General features: G+C 44.4%; 1 long non-coding RNA gene across 1 annotated transcript; it reads right to left on the reverse strand.

Annotated features, from left to right (window-relative positions):
- Positions 1-8538: 8538 nt before the first annotated feature.
- On the reverse strand, positions 8539-11518 carry LOC141051779 (uncharacterized). The gene is made up of 2 exons (XR_012220694.1): positions 11126-11518; positions 8539-9377 (listed from the first exon to the last, which is right to left on the reverse strand). It is a non-coding gene; the product is annotated as an uncharacterized lncRNA (long non-coding RNA).
- Between the last annotated feature and the right edge of the window lie 2486 nt (positions 11519-14004).

Genomic DNA, 14004 nt, shown 5'->3' on the forward strand with positions numbered 1-14004 from the left:
TGGTGTAGACGTCTGCTAAAGCCCCTGGGTCCTGTTGTGTTTGGGCCTCATTATAATGTCAGATCCCAATATAGGATCCTGTGGATCTCTGGTAATCTGGTCAGTGATGTATTGTTCTCTAGTTTGAACCTATATTTGTAGTTTTATTGACTCTCCAGACTCCATGTTTCTAGACCCCCCTCTCTAGTATGGACATGAATACTGACATGCCTTAGAATCATAGAATCATAGAATCGTAGAGCTGGAAGGGACCTCCTGGGCCATCTGGTCCAACCCCCTGCTCAAAGCAGGATTCGCTAAATCATCCCAGTCAGATGTCTGTCCAGCCTCTGTTTGAAGACTTCCATTGAAGGAGAACTCACCACTTCTCGTGGCAGCCTGTTCCACTCATTGATCACTCTAACTGTCAAAAAGTTTTTTCTAAGATCTAATCTGTGTCTCCTCCCATTCAGTTTCATCCCATTGCTTCTAGTCTTTCCTTGTGCAAATGAGAATAAAGTCGATCCTTCTACAATGTGACAGCCCTTTAGATATTTGTATACAGCTATTAAGTCTCCTCTCAGTCTTCTCTTTTGCAAACTAAACATTCCCAAATCCTGCAACCTTTCCTCATAAGACAGGGTTTGCAGACCGGTCACCATTCTGGTCGCTCTTTTCTGAACTTGCTCCAGTTTGTTGATGTCTTTTTTAAAATGTGGTGCCCAAAACTGGACACAATATTCCAGATGAGGTCTGACCAAAGAGGAGTAGAGGGAAATAATGACTTCACGTGATCTAGACTGTATGCTTCTGTTAATACATCCTAGAATTGCATTTGCCTTTTTTGCTGCTGCATCACACTGTTGACTCATATTCAGTCTGTGATCTGTTAGTATACCCAAGTCTTTTTCACATGTGCTGTCACTTAGTCCTATTCCTCCCATTCTATATATGTTTTTTTCATTTTTATTGCCCAGATGTAGTACTTTGCATTTCTCCCTGTTAAAAACCATTCTGTTAGTTGCTGCCCACTTCTCCAGTTTATTTAAATCTTTTTGAATCCTCTCTCTCTCTTCTCTAGTATTAGCTATCCCTCCTAGCTTTATGTCATCAGCAAATTTAATCAGTTTACCCTCAATTCCTTCATCTAAATCATTGATAAAGATGTTGAACAATACAGGGCCCAGCAATATCATCAGTTTTGAGCCTCAGAAATCAAATCTTTTCACTTTTCCATATTTCTGTGCAGATAATGGACCATCTAATATTGAAGAGAGCCCAGACAAACAGGAGAGGTGAGTTGTGTTGTACATAAATATCTCTATATGAAACCATGAACTAGGTAAGAAATCTTTCCGGTGAATTTATAGAGGATTCCTATTTTTTCCCAGAAAGCCAATGTGCAAAGTCCCTGGTTGTTTCCTGGAAGATGTTATATCACCCAGTTCCATCTACGTGACAAACTTCCAGGAGAATAAAGTGGAGCTGGCGAAACGTCTGTATCGGCTGTATAATAAAAGCATCTTCAGGAATCAGGTATCCTATCATCAGTATCTGGGTTACACATAACAAATCCATCCTCTCCCTCCTCCCACAATTGTTTTGAAGAAAAGCAGCTTTAGTTTTCTGGGGGGCATCATAACACGTTAGTCACTGTTGGGTAATTTGGCTACTGAAAATCCCAGGAAAGTCGTCATCTTATCTATTACATGAGTGGAAACCTTACACGAGCGCACAGAGGTTCTCAAACTTTTGCTTGACATTCAAAGGATTTTTGCATTTATTAATGAAACCATCTAGTTGACATTTGGACATTTTATAATAAGTTTATTTCTGTTGTTGCTCTCACAACTTGGATTTCTCAAAATACCCCATGCCCCAAAGAAGGAGACCAGTAATGCGAATTACAGATCAGCGTCGGGTACTTTGTTAGATTGGGATCTAAGAGTTTACAGATTAATGGAATTTGTTTCCTCTTTTTAGCTTCCTGGTGAAATAGAAATTGTGTGGAAAAAGATGCACCGCACAATAGCCGGTATCACCTGTCCATTCACAAACAAAACACAACGTTGCTGCAGGATAGAACTTTCCGATACTGTCATAAATTCTGCAGGTAGGTTTCACATCACTTCCAGCAGCTTTATACGATAACGTGTATTCATGGGAACAAGCTGCTACCTGGGTTGTAATACATCTTATATACTCCTACATTCAATCATGAGAAGAACTAAGTACACCCTCTTTGAATTCTATGGATTTACATATCAGGACAAAATAAAAAAAAGCATTTGGTCCTTAGAATGTCTTACAATTAGCTAAATACAACCTCAGGAAACAACAATTCATGATAAATATCACTGTGTCATTACCTACTAGATAAAAACTAGGCCAACATGGAAAAGCAATGTGTGAAAAATTAAGTACACCTTTGCTGTTTTCATAGGAACTAACAGGGTAGTAGCAGCCATGTGCTGTTAATAATATGGACCTAAAGGAAGCCTGTCTGGTCCAATAATGCTATTACCCTGCAGATATAGGGTTAATGTGCAGGTTACTAGTGTTAGGAAGGTAACCAGCCTTAGTACTGAAAGTGCAGCACACGGGAAAAAATAAACTTTATCCAGGAGCTGCCGGCTTTCAGTGATGCAGTTGTGACCCAAGCAATTACAGTCACCGGTCACTGAGAGTGATGACTGCAAGCACTCCCCGGCACTGACTGACAGCCAGCTCGACAGTGCACAGTTCAGTGTGGCTCTCAGTCAGTTTCAGGGGCATTTTTACACCCATCACTTTCAGTGTGCTAAATGGTGACTGTAATTGCTCCCATCACGCCTGTATTTCCTTTACTTGAAGACCTTCTAATGACCACATATTTGTTTATTATGTCCTGATATGTAAAGCAAAAATATTCAAACTGGTTATACTTAGGTCATCTCATGCCAAACACAGTATAAATTGCCAATGAAATGTAAATTTTATTATAAATTAAACCAAAAAAATACATAATACAATGTATAGTACAAACTAACAGGTAGATAATCACAAGTATAAAACTAACTGAATGGACATGGTCCAATAAGAAGAGGAACTCTAATGGGCACTTATATGAATAGCGCTAGTCACAATGGCGTTCCCATCGCCCCAACGCACGTTTCGCTTCTTCATCAGGAGGCGTCATGTAAGTGCGCATTAGAGTTTCTCTTCTTATTGGACCATGTCCATTCTGTTAGTTTTATACTTGTGAATATCTACACTGTTAGTTTGTACTATACATTATATTATGCTGTGGCATTTTCCGATATATAGGTTCCCATGGATATAAACACAGGCTATGCTTGCTATAATTGAATTAGTGCAATATATTTTTTATCCTGGATTAGAAACTGTATTATTACTTTTGTGTCTGGGCAACGTGTAATATGGCTCCCTGATTGGACCGCAGTAATCCCTATTAATTTTGTTATTTTTGCTTTCTCTGTATTTTTTCAGTTTAATTTATAATAAAATGTACATTTTATTGGCAAGTTACACTGTGTCTGCTATAGTGGTCTAATATTGATATCAGTTTTTGCCGCTTTATTGTGGCTTGGGTTTCTTTTGTATTAGGTCATCTCATGCCTGTATAAATTATTTTATTTTCAGTGCGATTACGATCCACACTTGCACACGAGATGTGCCATGTTGCCTGCTGGATAATCGATAAAAACATAGACGATCATGGTATTTTATGGCACGCATATGCAGAAGGCGTCACTTCTATCCATCCTGAGCTGCCACAGGTGAAGAAATATAACAATTATAGGCCATGATATAACTTCTACTATCGATGTACTTCATGTGATAACAAGTAAGTAAATCTCATGACTCAATGCCTCATGAAACACAATCAGTGTGGAATGACACCAGTGCGGTTCGGTTGGTATTATGCTTTTATATTTTAGTAGTATCAGAGTAGACTGACATCTGGAAGCTGTAGGGTTAAGGATGCTACATATTATATTTTCTTGTCTACAGACAGTTCTTCATATATTGGTTACAATTTGTTCTTTTTCATACAATCCATGGTAGTAACCAACATTCATGCCAGTCTGTTACCCAATATTCCTTCTATCTTTGTAGATTCGGGCGTTTTAGTAAACTAGCCGAGAACAAATGTTATTGCCGCTGGTGTGGAGGCCGATTCCGTCAACTGGCACCACGAAAGGATGTTACACCAACAAGAGCAACTCAGGGTGAAGAGACAAGGCGGACAGCTCTCCACGCTATAGAGTACAAGGCTGAAGAAGCAATGGATGAATCTGTTGCAATAGAAACAACTTGTCTGATTTTAGTTTGGGGCAGCACGGTGGCTCAGTGGTTAGCACTGCAGCCTTGTAGCACTGGGGTTCTGGGCTCCAAACCCAAGGACATCATTTGCAAGGAGTTTGTATGTTCTCCCCGTGTTTGCGTGGGTTTCCTCCGGGTTCTCCGGTTTCCTCCCACACTATAAAAACATATGGATACTTAGTTTAGATTTTGAGCCACAACAATATCAATAATTAGATTGTGAGCCATAACAATAATTCAAAAATATAATAAAATTTAACTTCTGAGCTGAATAAAGTATTAAATTACCTGATTTATTGCGTTCCCACCCATCTCATGATGATCAGAGCTCACCAGCTCCAGATAATAGGTGACAAACAAGAAAACTTATCATGTACAAGAGTAATTTCTTATCTGAATTCCTCAGTTTCAGAACCTGGTGCTCTACACATTACCAGTCATCAGAGGTCTTACCCTAAACATTTCAGGACCAATACTTCGGTCAGCATCAGCTTCGTTTATAACTCCATTAGTAGCACAGCTCCACTATATTAGGATGTCTACTAGATAAGATGTGACCTTGACTGATAAGTGTCCAGTGATCTTATCACTACTGCTCGGGAGTACAGCTGTGGTGAACACTGGTCAAACAGCCCTCAGTTGTTTCACAACCCTAAAGGGCCTGTCACACTAAGAGATATCGCTAGCAATATCGCTATAACTTGTGACGTTATAGCGATATTGCTAGCGACATCGCTGTGTCTGATACTTACCTACGACCCGCTCCCCCACTGGTTATCGCTGATCGCGCGAGAACGTCCAGGACTGTTTCTCGTCGTCAGCTTCCTGCAGCACTTCCTGTGGAGAGACGAGCGACGAGCGTGGAGCTGGGCGGGAGGACGTCAGGATCGCCTAGTGTGACAGGTAAGTATCGACCCCCGACCCATGCGATGTCGCTGGTGAGATCTGCCTGTGTGGCAGCTCACTAGCGACCACTTAGCGATGTACCAGCGATCCTGACCGCGTCATATCGCTGGTCGGGATCGCTGGTACATCGCTAAGTGTGACAGTACCTTAAGAATAGCCAAGACTGAGACTCTCCCAACCCTCACTACAATTCAACCTCCATCTATTGGCAATTTGATAACAAAACTGTTATATACAAGACACGCAGCAACAAAGCTTTCATTGCAACCCAAGATATACAATATAGTAGCATTCTCTACCCAACTGCAGAAGATATTTGCATAGCTTGTGTTAGGGACGGCGGAGCGCACTAAATATAAAATAGAAAGTGCGTTTGCCGCCCTGGGTCCACCGTGCAGAGGTGTTAAACTGCTGCTATATAATGGCAGACGCACAATATGGCGGTATATCGCACACGGGTTGAACGTCAACCGGTGTGCACTGGGCGTACTCTGTTAGCTTCACAGAGACGCCTTAGACATAAACATAAGTACTGAGCCTGTTGGACTCACAGGTCTCAGAGAAATGCACACAGCGGCCATGCGAACCTTTTATAGCCAGGACCTTCCAGATCCCTGAGATGGACCAATCAGATCTGGAGAAGGACCGTAGCTCCCGATCTCCAATGGGAGATCGTCTCGTGAGCATGCTCAGTAGAGCTACAGAGGGACTTAGCCTCTGGAGTGATTTGCTGCTGAGCAGCCTGCATTGCCATTGCTGACCCAAAAGAGCCAGCAATAGCCAACCCCACAGAGCAGGTCTGGGCAGTGCATCTGGGAAGCCGGGATTGCTTAGCAATGTCCTTTGTGGTTGAAAGATAATGGGAGACCTCAGAATGTGAGGCTCTGGATTCCTGTTGAACCACTGCAGGAACCCGACGGCTAACATTACCCCCTGGGCCTTCCAATCCACCAAATAAAGTTTTTTGCCACATACCACCTTGTGTCCCACAGAGGCATAGGCCTCAGCAGGCTCGTCCGAAGACAAGTCTGATGTCCTGGCAGATGACTCGGAAAACCGGGACAAGTGAACAGGTTTGAGAGGGGACACGTGGAAGGCATCAGGGATTGCTAGGTCACCAGGAGCAGAAGTTGGAGCAGGACGCCGATGAGTGTCGGCGGGCGTCATCACTCTCACTTTAGAGGATAGAGTGACATGCGGGGTGCGACCCAGACTGTCGCGAACCTCCATTGCCCGGTCTGCCACCGGCAAGGGATTCAGTAACCCAGCCAGCCTCAGTTTAGAGGAGCTGCTCCGAGCAGAAGAGGCATATGCTTGAATGTATTTTTTAGTGTCCCGAGCCCTGTGCGGCTACCAATATGACCTTGCCAGGAGTTTTGTGGTCTGCTTGTAGCCAAAGTGACCATCCACCCTGGACACGTGTGCCCATGCGAGAACCTTGGACCACAGGTTAGGCGGTACAAAGGTCTTGCCTGGCGGCACTGACTCGAGGACGACCGGAGCCTCGGTCTTCAGATTCCCAGTAGGGGGCGCGGAGAGATCTGCAGGCACCTCCACAGAGGCTACCTGGACGCTGCTCCCCATGCACCTTCCCACACAGTCCTTGCTCCATCCCAATATTTTCCCCGAGGACCACTCTATATGAGGGGAATGGCAACGGAGCCAGGGAACCCCAAGGAGCACCTGATCAATGCCCTCTGGCATAATGAGCAGGGACAGCGTCTCCTGATGAGATGGTGGAATTGAGAGCCTAAGGGGTGATGTTTGGTGGGTAATCTGGGACGACAAGGTCAAGCCGTTTACCACCCTGATGGGCACTGGGTGAGGAAGTGGTACCAATGGGATAGCGTGCTGTTGGGCAAAGGACGAGGACATAAAGGTCCCTTCTGCCCCGGAATGCACTGTGACCTGTACCCCCCCAAGAGGAATCACCGCTATCTAACGTCCCTCTGGAGTGATTTGCTGCTGAGCAGCCTGCATTGCCATTGCTGACCCAAAGGTGCCAGCAATAGCCAACCCCACAGAGCAGGTCTGGGCAGAGCATCTGGGAAGCCGGGATTGCTGAGCAATGTCCTCTGCGGTCAAAAGATAATGGGAGACCGCAGAATGCGAGGCTCTGGATTCCTGTTGAACCGCTGCAGGAACCCGACGCCTAACAGCTTGACAACCATATAAGAGAGGCACAGGTCAGAGAATAATATCACCTCCTAAAGACCAGCACAAATAATTGGTAATATGTAGGTTAATAGAGTTATGAAGGTGTCAAGCCGTAGTACTGAAAGTGCAGCACACAGGAGAAAATGAACTTTACCTGGCGCATCCAGGCACGTGCTAAGGCCCTGAGCAAGCAGGGGGCCCCAATCACCGTCGGGACACTGACACGCTAAGGGGCCTGCGAGTCGGGGGGCAGAGCATTATATGAGGCCCATTATTCTGTATGGAGCAATATTATAGGGTCCAATGTTCTGTATGGAACATTATAAGGGGTCCATTATTCTGCATGGAGTGTTTTATGGGGCCCATTATTCCATATGGAGCACTATATGGGCCCATTATACTGAATGGAGCATTACATGGGTTGCATTATACTGTATGCAGGACTATATGGTGCCAAAAAATACTGAATGGAGGACTATGTGGTGCTCATAATACTGTATGAAGGACTATACTGTCCTGTCTAAAATGAAAAGTCTGCAGTCACTCTGACAGCAGACCTTTAACCCCTTCATGGGAGGTGCAATAATGCCCAGAGCAGCACTAGTATGATGCTGCGATCCCCACGGCCTCATGCTGAGCGCAGTGGCGATCGCATGCGGGTGTCAGTTGTATGTGACAGCTGACACCCCGCAGCAATGCCCACGATCGGTGCTATTGTAAGAGGGTCAGGGCCTAGCCCTGTAAATGATTATACTACTGTTTGCTGGAACATGAGACAAAAAACACCCAACACTTTCTTAGAAAAAATGTGCGGTAGCAAATATAAATAATAATAATAATGTCAGCCTTTCTTGCACTCCTTATGTCACTCCCCCGACTTGACATGTTCATGATATGTCAATAAATCAGTGAAACTTCAATCTCGAAGAGTGCGACCTTTTCTCTTTGCATGGATTCCCAGGATTGACTGTTTCCAGGTCTGGCACCCGAGATTCCCAGCTGCTGGGCTTCTGCATGCCGCACATCATCTGAAGTTACACGGTAACAGCGGTGCCGTCCGCTTTTTATCTTGAGTTTTGTGCAAATATAAATAAACCACCATATCAATATGAATTCCATTCCATGTATATTTAGGAAACCAAGAGAACAAATGGAGCACTAGATTCAATATACGTCATAAGAAAGATAACACATTTTATTAATCATAATAACATCACCAAATAAAATAGCACAATTGCAATTTACAGGATAGACAAAATATGACTGGTTATGCAAAAGGTAAAGGTAGGCTAAACCCCATGTAATCAATAAATAGACCCTAATAGGCAAATTAGGCATAAAGTTGGGGAGCTTACCAAGCGGTGTGCAAGGACCCAGGACAGAGGGTAGGACCCCGACGCGTGTTTCGCGTCCTCACAGGGCGCTTTCTCAAGGGGATGTGGGATGAGGGGATAAACAGGACCCTTTGTATCCATAGTAATGGTCACATGTGTGGTCATAGGGTATGTGATAGCCAATAAGCACGGCAGTGACGACGCATGTGCAGTGCCGCAGCCAGGTCGTCGTCAGTGACGCTGGGTGTCAAGCATCAGAGTGCACATGCGGGAGAAAAAGTCCCCGCGCGTGCGCCAGAGGCAAATAGACACTCGGCCCCATGCGAGGAGTGAAGGGAGAGCACAGAGCGCATGCGCACAGCCGTGCAGGTTAAATGGGGCATAATTACAAACAGACCCAAAAGGGCAAATATTACAAATGTAAAAATTATAAATAGTACATAGGAAACAATAGATAAAGAGCACTTAAGCCTGACAGTACATCAAGGAACAATTAATAATAGCAATTTACATTATCAAGTACAAAAGAATATTTTTTATAATTTAATTTATAAGATCCAGGCAGCAGTGCAGGAGGTCAGGAGTGGTAGACATCACATGATGATGATAAAGGTCAATCCCGTCCAGCAAAATATAGGATATCCCCACAACCCAAAAGATGCCAGGACAAACATACTAAAAATAATGAAAGAAGAAAAAAGTTAAAAACAAGAATAACCCCAACTGAGCTGGGAATGTGCAAGATGGATGCAGTAGAGAAAACAAGGATGGCATTATAAAAAGGAGCCAAAGCTCAAGGACTCATTAAGGCCCCTTGGGGTCATTGTGTCAAGGGTAACAATCCATTTAGCCTCCGTTTGGGCCAGCAGTTTTTTTTTATAGTTCCCCGCTCTAATCCCCAAATGAACACAGTCAATGCTCCTAACCATAAAAGTTCTTGCGTCACAATTGTGGAACGTCCTAAAATGGCGGGGGGATAGGTTTAAGGGTAGAGGGATTGGTTACTGTCTTGGCCGCACAGATGTCCCGCACATGCTCATGCACCCTCACACGTAGCTCTCTAGATGTAAGACTAACGTATATCATGGAGCACCCGCATGTAGCATAGTAAATAACGGTGGTGCTGCCACATGATATACGCTGTCTAATCTGAAAGTTTTTTGAATCATCAGATGATTGAAACGTTAAGCAGCGCAGGACATTTGAGCAGGCAAGACAGTGGCCGCAACCATCAGAGGATTGACACGTCGAGCAGGCAAGACAGTGGCCGCAAGAGACGGATCCCAAATTTGGGCCTCTTGATCCAAAGGGATTCACAGGTTCTGGAACATAGTGGCTCTTGACCAAAAGATCTCTAAGATTTTTTGCTCTTCTCGAGGTCATTAGTGGGTGTCCCCCAATAGCCAAGCTCAAAGAGGGTTCAGCACCAAGAACGGTGAGGAATTGACAGACCGAGACGGCCTTGATGGTAGATGGATTGTGCAAAGATTTGGCATGTAACAAAGCATTAACACTCGTCGGTTTTCAGTAAATGTCTGTCTGGATGCATCGATTGTCGTCAAGGCCCAGAGAGACATCCAGAAAATCGACGGAGTTGGAATCAAATTTGTAGGTCAACTTAATGTTGAAATTGTTTATGTTTAGCCACGCCATGAACTCTCCGAGCTGCTGCACCGTCCCATCCCAAAAAAATAGAATGTCATCAATACAGCGATGCCAACACAGCACATGGAAGCGGCCAACGCGCCTCCGTCGCAAAAAATGAATCTCTCCCAGAAACCCAGGAAGAGATTAGAGTACGAGGGTGCACAGGCCGCGCCTATGGTCGTGCTGCATTGCTGTAAATAAAACTGATCTTTGAATACAAAAAAATTGTGGGTAAGAACAAATTGCAGCAGCTCGAGGAGTAGTTCGCACAAGGGGTCGTCAAGGTCGAACATCCTCAGGAAGAGGCGAACCGCATCCAATCCTTGTGTATGGTTAATACAGGTGTATAGAGATTTGACATCAGCAGTAACAAAGAGGGTATGGTTATCCACAAGGATGCCATTGACCCGTGTGAGGACGTCCATCGTGTCCCTAATGTATGATGGTAATAATTCAACCAACGGTTTCAGATAGTAGTCTAAGAACTTACACACAGGGTCACACAGTCCCTCAATACCGGACACGATCAGACGTCCCGGAGGGTCACTGGCATCCTTGTGGATCTTGGGCAGGAGGTAGAAGGTGGGGTTTTTTGGGGCCCTGACTGTTATAACTTTATATACTCTGTGTAATGGAGGTCAGTGACATGGATCAGAAAAGAGGCCTGAGCTCATAGGTTTTCCGTTCTGTAGTATTTATCAGAATCAAGCAGGTTTACAGATAAGACACAGCAAGGTAAAAGCAGATGAAGATAATAATGCAGTGAGCAAACGTACAGACCGTGGAGACGTATGAAGTCCAAGTTGCCAGATCCGGAGACCTGGAGAGCAAGCCAGGCCTGCTAGCAGGAAACAGTCCTTGAAGTGGAGGTGGGTGCAGAGCTGATCTGAAGAAACAAGTCTTTACAATGAGACCAAGATTCACAGGCAGGCGGGGTATCCCAAGGTAACGAAGAGACAAGCTAGGTAGCAGTCCTTCCAGCTTGATAACAAGTCCAAGCACAAGTATACTCAAGCAATGAGTAATCATACAGAGCATCCTTATATACAGAGCAGACAGGAACAAGAGAGATCAACACAGGAAATAAGATGGCCCCCGTTGAGGCTCGTGACTCCATCTTGGATGAGGGCAAAAATGAACTAAACTAAGGGCAAAGCAGAAACTGAGCGACAGACATAAGGCAAGGATTTCAGAGAAACGGATATGCAGGCCAAGTCCTTACACTGACCATCAACCCCTCAAAAACAGCCTTAGTAATGATATCCTCATCTAAAGAGCGAATTAGAATGCGCTGAAGCGCAAGAAGGAGGATGTAGGATTATATGACAGTTTTTCATAGGTATGAGGGTTCCTCAACTGACGGAAGGCTTCTCGCTCATACATTGTGGTAGACCAAACCACGATGTCCCCCCCTTATCTGCAGGTTTAAATACAACCCCAGGGATAGATTGATATTCTGAAATAGCACGGTGTTGCCTATAAGTCAAATTGTCATGTTTGCGCTTAGAGGACAGCTTTTTGAAATCCTCAATGACTAATTTTGTAAAGATGTCTATGGCCGGACTTAAGGATAAGGGGGGAATCTCATAGATTTGGGCAACACATTAGGAGGAAACTTACCCCGATTGGATGGAGATTGCTCCTTGAGGAGGTGCTCTAAGTTGCGGAGTGCGTCCCTCTTGCTGTCACTCATTGGTTCATTTAACTGATCCTTAACCTCAACACTTTAAATACTTCTGTGGTGACTTTAAATAAAAATTATTTCACTTGCAATTAAAAAAACAACCTTTTTTTGAGTGTGGCTGTTTCCCTACTATTTGATGACTTCTCTGGACTAGTTCCAGGTTCAGCCTGCACCTCTCTTTCACAGAGTGCACGCCTTTCTTTATAGAATTAGGTAGGGGCTATGACAGGCTCGAAACATCGCACGTAGAGATTTATTATATCCACGGACTGGTATGGTCAGGGGGAGAAGGGATGGGGTGAGACGGTCCGTTTTATCTCAACTTTCAACCACGAGTGGGACCATATGAGGGAGATTCTCTCCAGGCACTGGGCCGTTCTTGGTGCCGAACCCTCTTTGAGCTTGGCTATTGGGGGACACCCAGTAATGACCTCGAGAAGAGCAAAAAATCTTAGAGATCTTTTGGTCAAGAGCCACTATGTTCCAGAACCTATGAATCACTTTGGATCAAGAGGCCCAAATTTGGGATCTGTCCCTTGCGGCCACTGGCTTGCCTGCTCGACGTTTCAATCCTCTGATGGTTCAAAAACTTTCAGATTAGACAGCGTATATCATGGGGCAGCACCAACGTTATTTACTATGCTACATGCGGGTGCTCCATGATATACGTTGGCCTTACATCTAGAGAGCTACGTGTGAGGGTGCGGGAGCATGTGCGGGACATTTGTGCATCCAAGACAGTGGCCGATCCCTCTACCCTTAAACCATCCCCCGCCATTTTAGGACATTCCACAATTGTGATGCAAGAACTTTTATGGTTAGGGGCATTGACTGTTCATTTGGGGATTAGAACGGGGAATTATAAAAAAAACTGCTGGCCCAAAGGGAGGCTAAATGGATTGTTACCTTTGACACAATGACCCCAAGGGGCCTTAATGAGTCCTTGAGCTTTGCCTCCTTTTTATAATGCCATCCTTGTTTTCTCTACTGCATCCATCTTGCACATTCCCAGCTCAGTTGGGGTTATTATTCTTGTTTTTAACTTTTTTGTTCTTTCATTATTTTTAGTATGTTTGTCCTGACATCTTTTGGGTTGTGGGGATATCCAATATTTTGCTGGACGGGATTGACCTTTATCATCATCGTGTGATGTCTATCACTCCTGACCTCCTGCACTGCTGCCTGGATCTTATAAATTAAATTATAAAAAATATTCTTTTGTACTTGATAATGGAAATTGCTATTATTAATTGTTCCTTGATGTACTGTCGGGCTTAAGTGCTCTTTATCTGTTGTTTCCTATGTACTATTAATAATTTTTACATTTGGAATATTTGTCCTATTGGGTCTGTTTGTAAATGTGCCCATATAACCTGCACAGCTGTGGGCATGCGCTCTGTGCTCTCCCTTCACTCCTCGCATGGGGCCGAGTGTCTTTGTGCCTCCGGTGCACGAGCGGCGACTTTTTCTCCCGCACATGCGCTCTAATGCTTGACGCCCGGCATCCCTGACGAGGACCTGGCTGCGGCACTGCACATGCGCCGACACTGCCATGCTTATTGGCTATTACATACCCCATGACCACACACGTGACCATTACTATGGATACAAAAGGTCCTGTTTATCCCCTCATCCCACATCCCCTTGAGAAAGTGCCCTGTGAGGATGCGAAACGTGCAATGGGGTCCTACCCTATGTCCTGGGTCCGTGCACACTGCTTGATAAGCTCCCCAACTTTATGCCTTATTTGCCTATTAGGGTCTATTTATTGATTACATGGGGTTTAGCCTACCTTTACCTTTTGCATAACCAGTCATATTTTGAGATTGGTGTTATGGCTGATTGTGTTGGTATATGCCAGCATGCACACGTTTTTACCTTTGTGTCTATCCTGTAAATTGCAGTTGTGCTATTTTATTCTATTTGGTGATGTTATTATGATTAATAAAATTTGTTATCTTTCTTATTATA

This window comes from Dendrobates tinctorius, unplaced genomic scaffold (assembly GCF_039654945.1).
Source record: "Dendrobates tinctorius isolate UK_male_01 unplaced genomic scaffold, ASM3965494v1 ptg000158l, whole genome shotgun sequence".
NCBI lineage: Eukaryota > Metazoa > Chordata > Amphibia > Anura > Dendrobatidae > Dendrobates > Dendrobates tinctorius.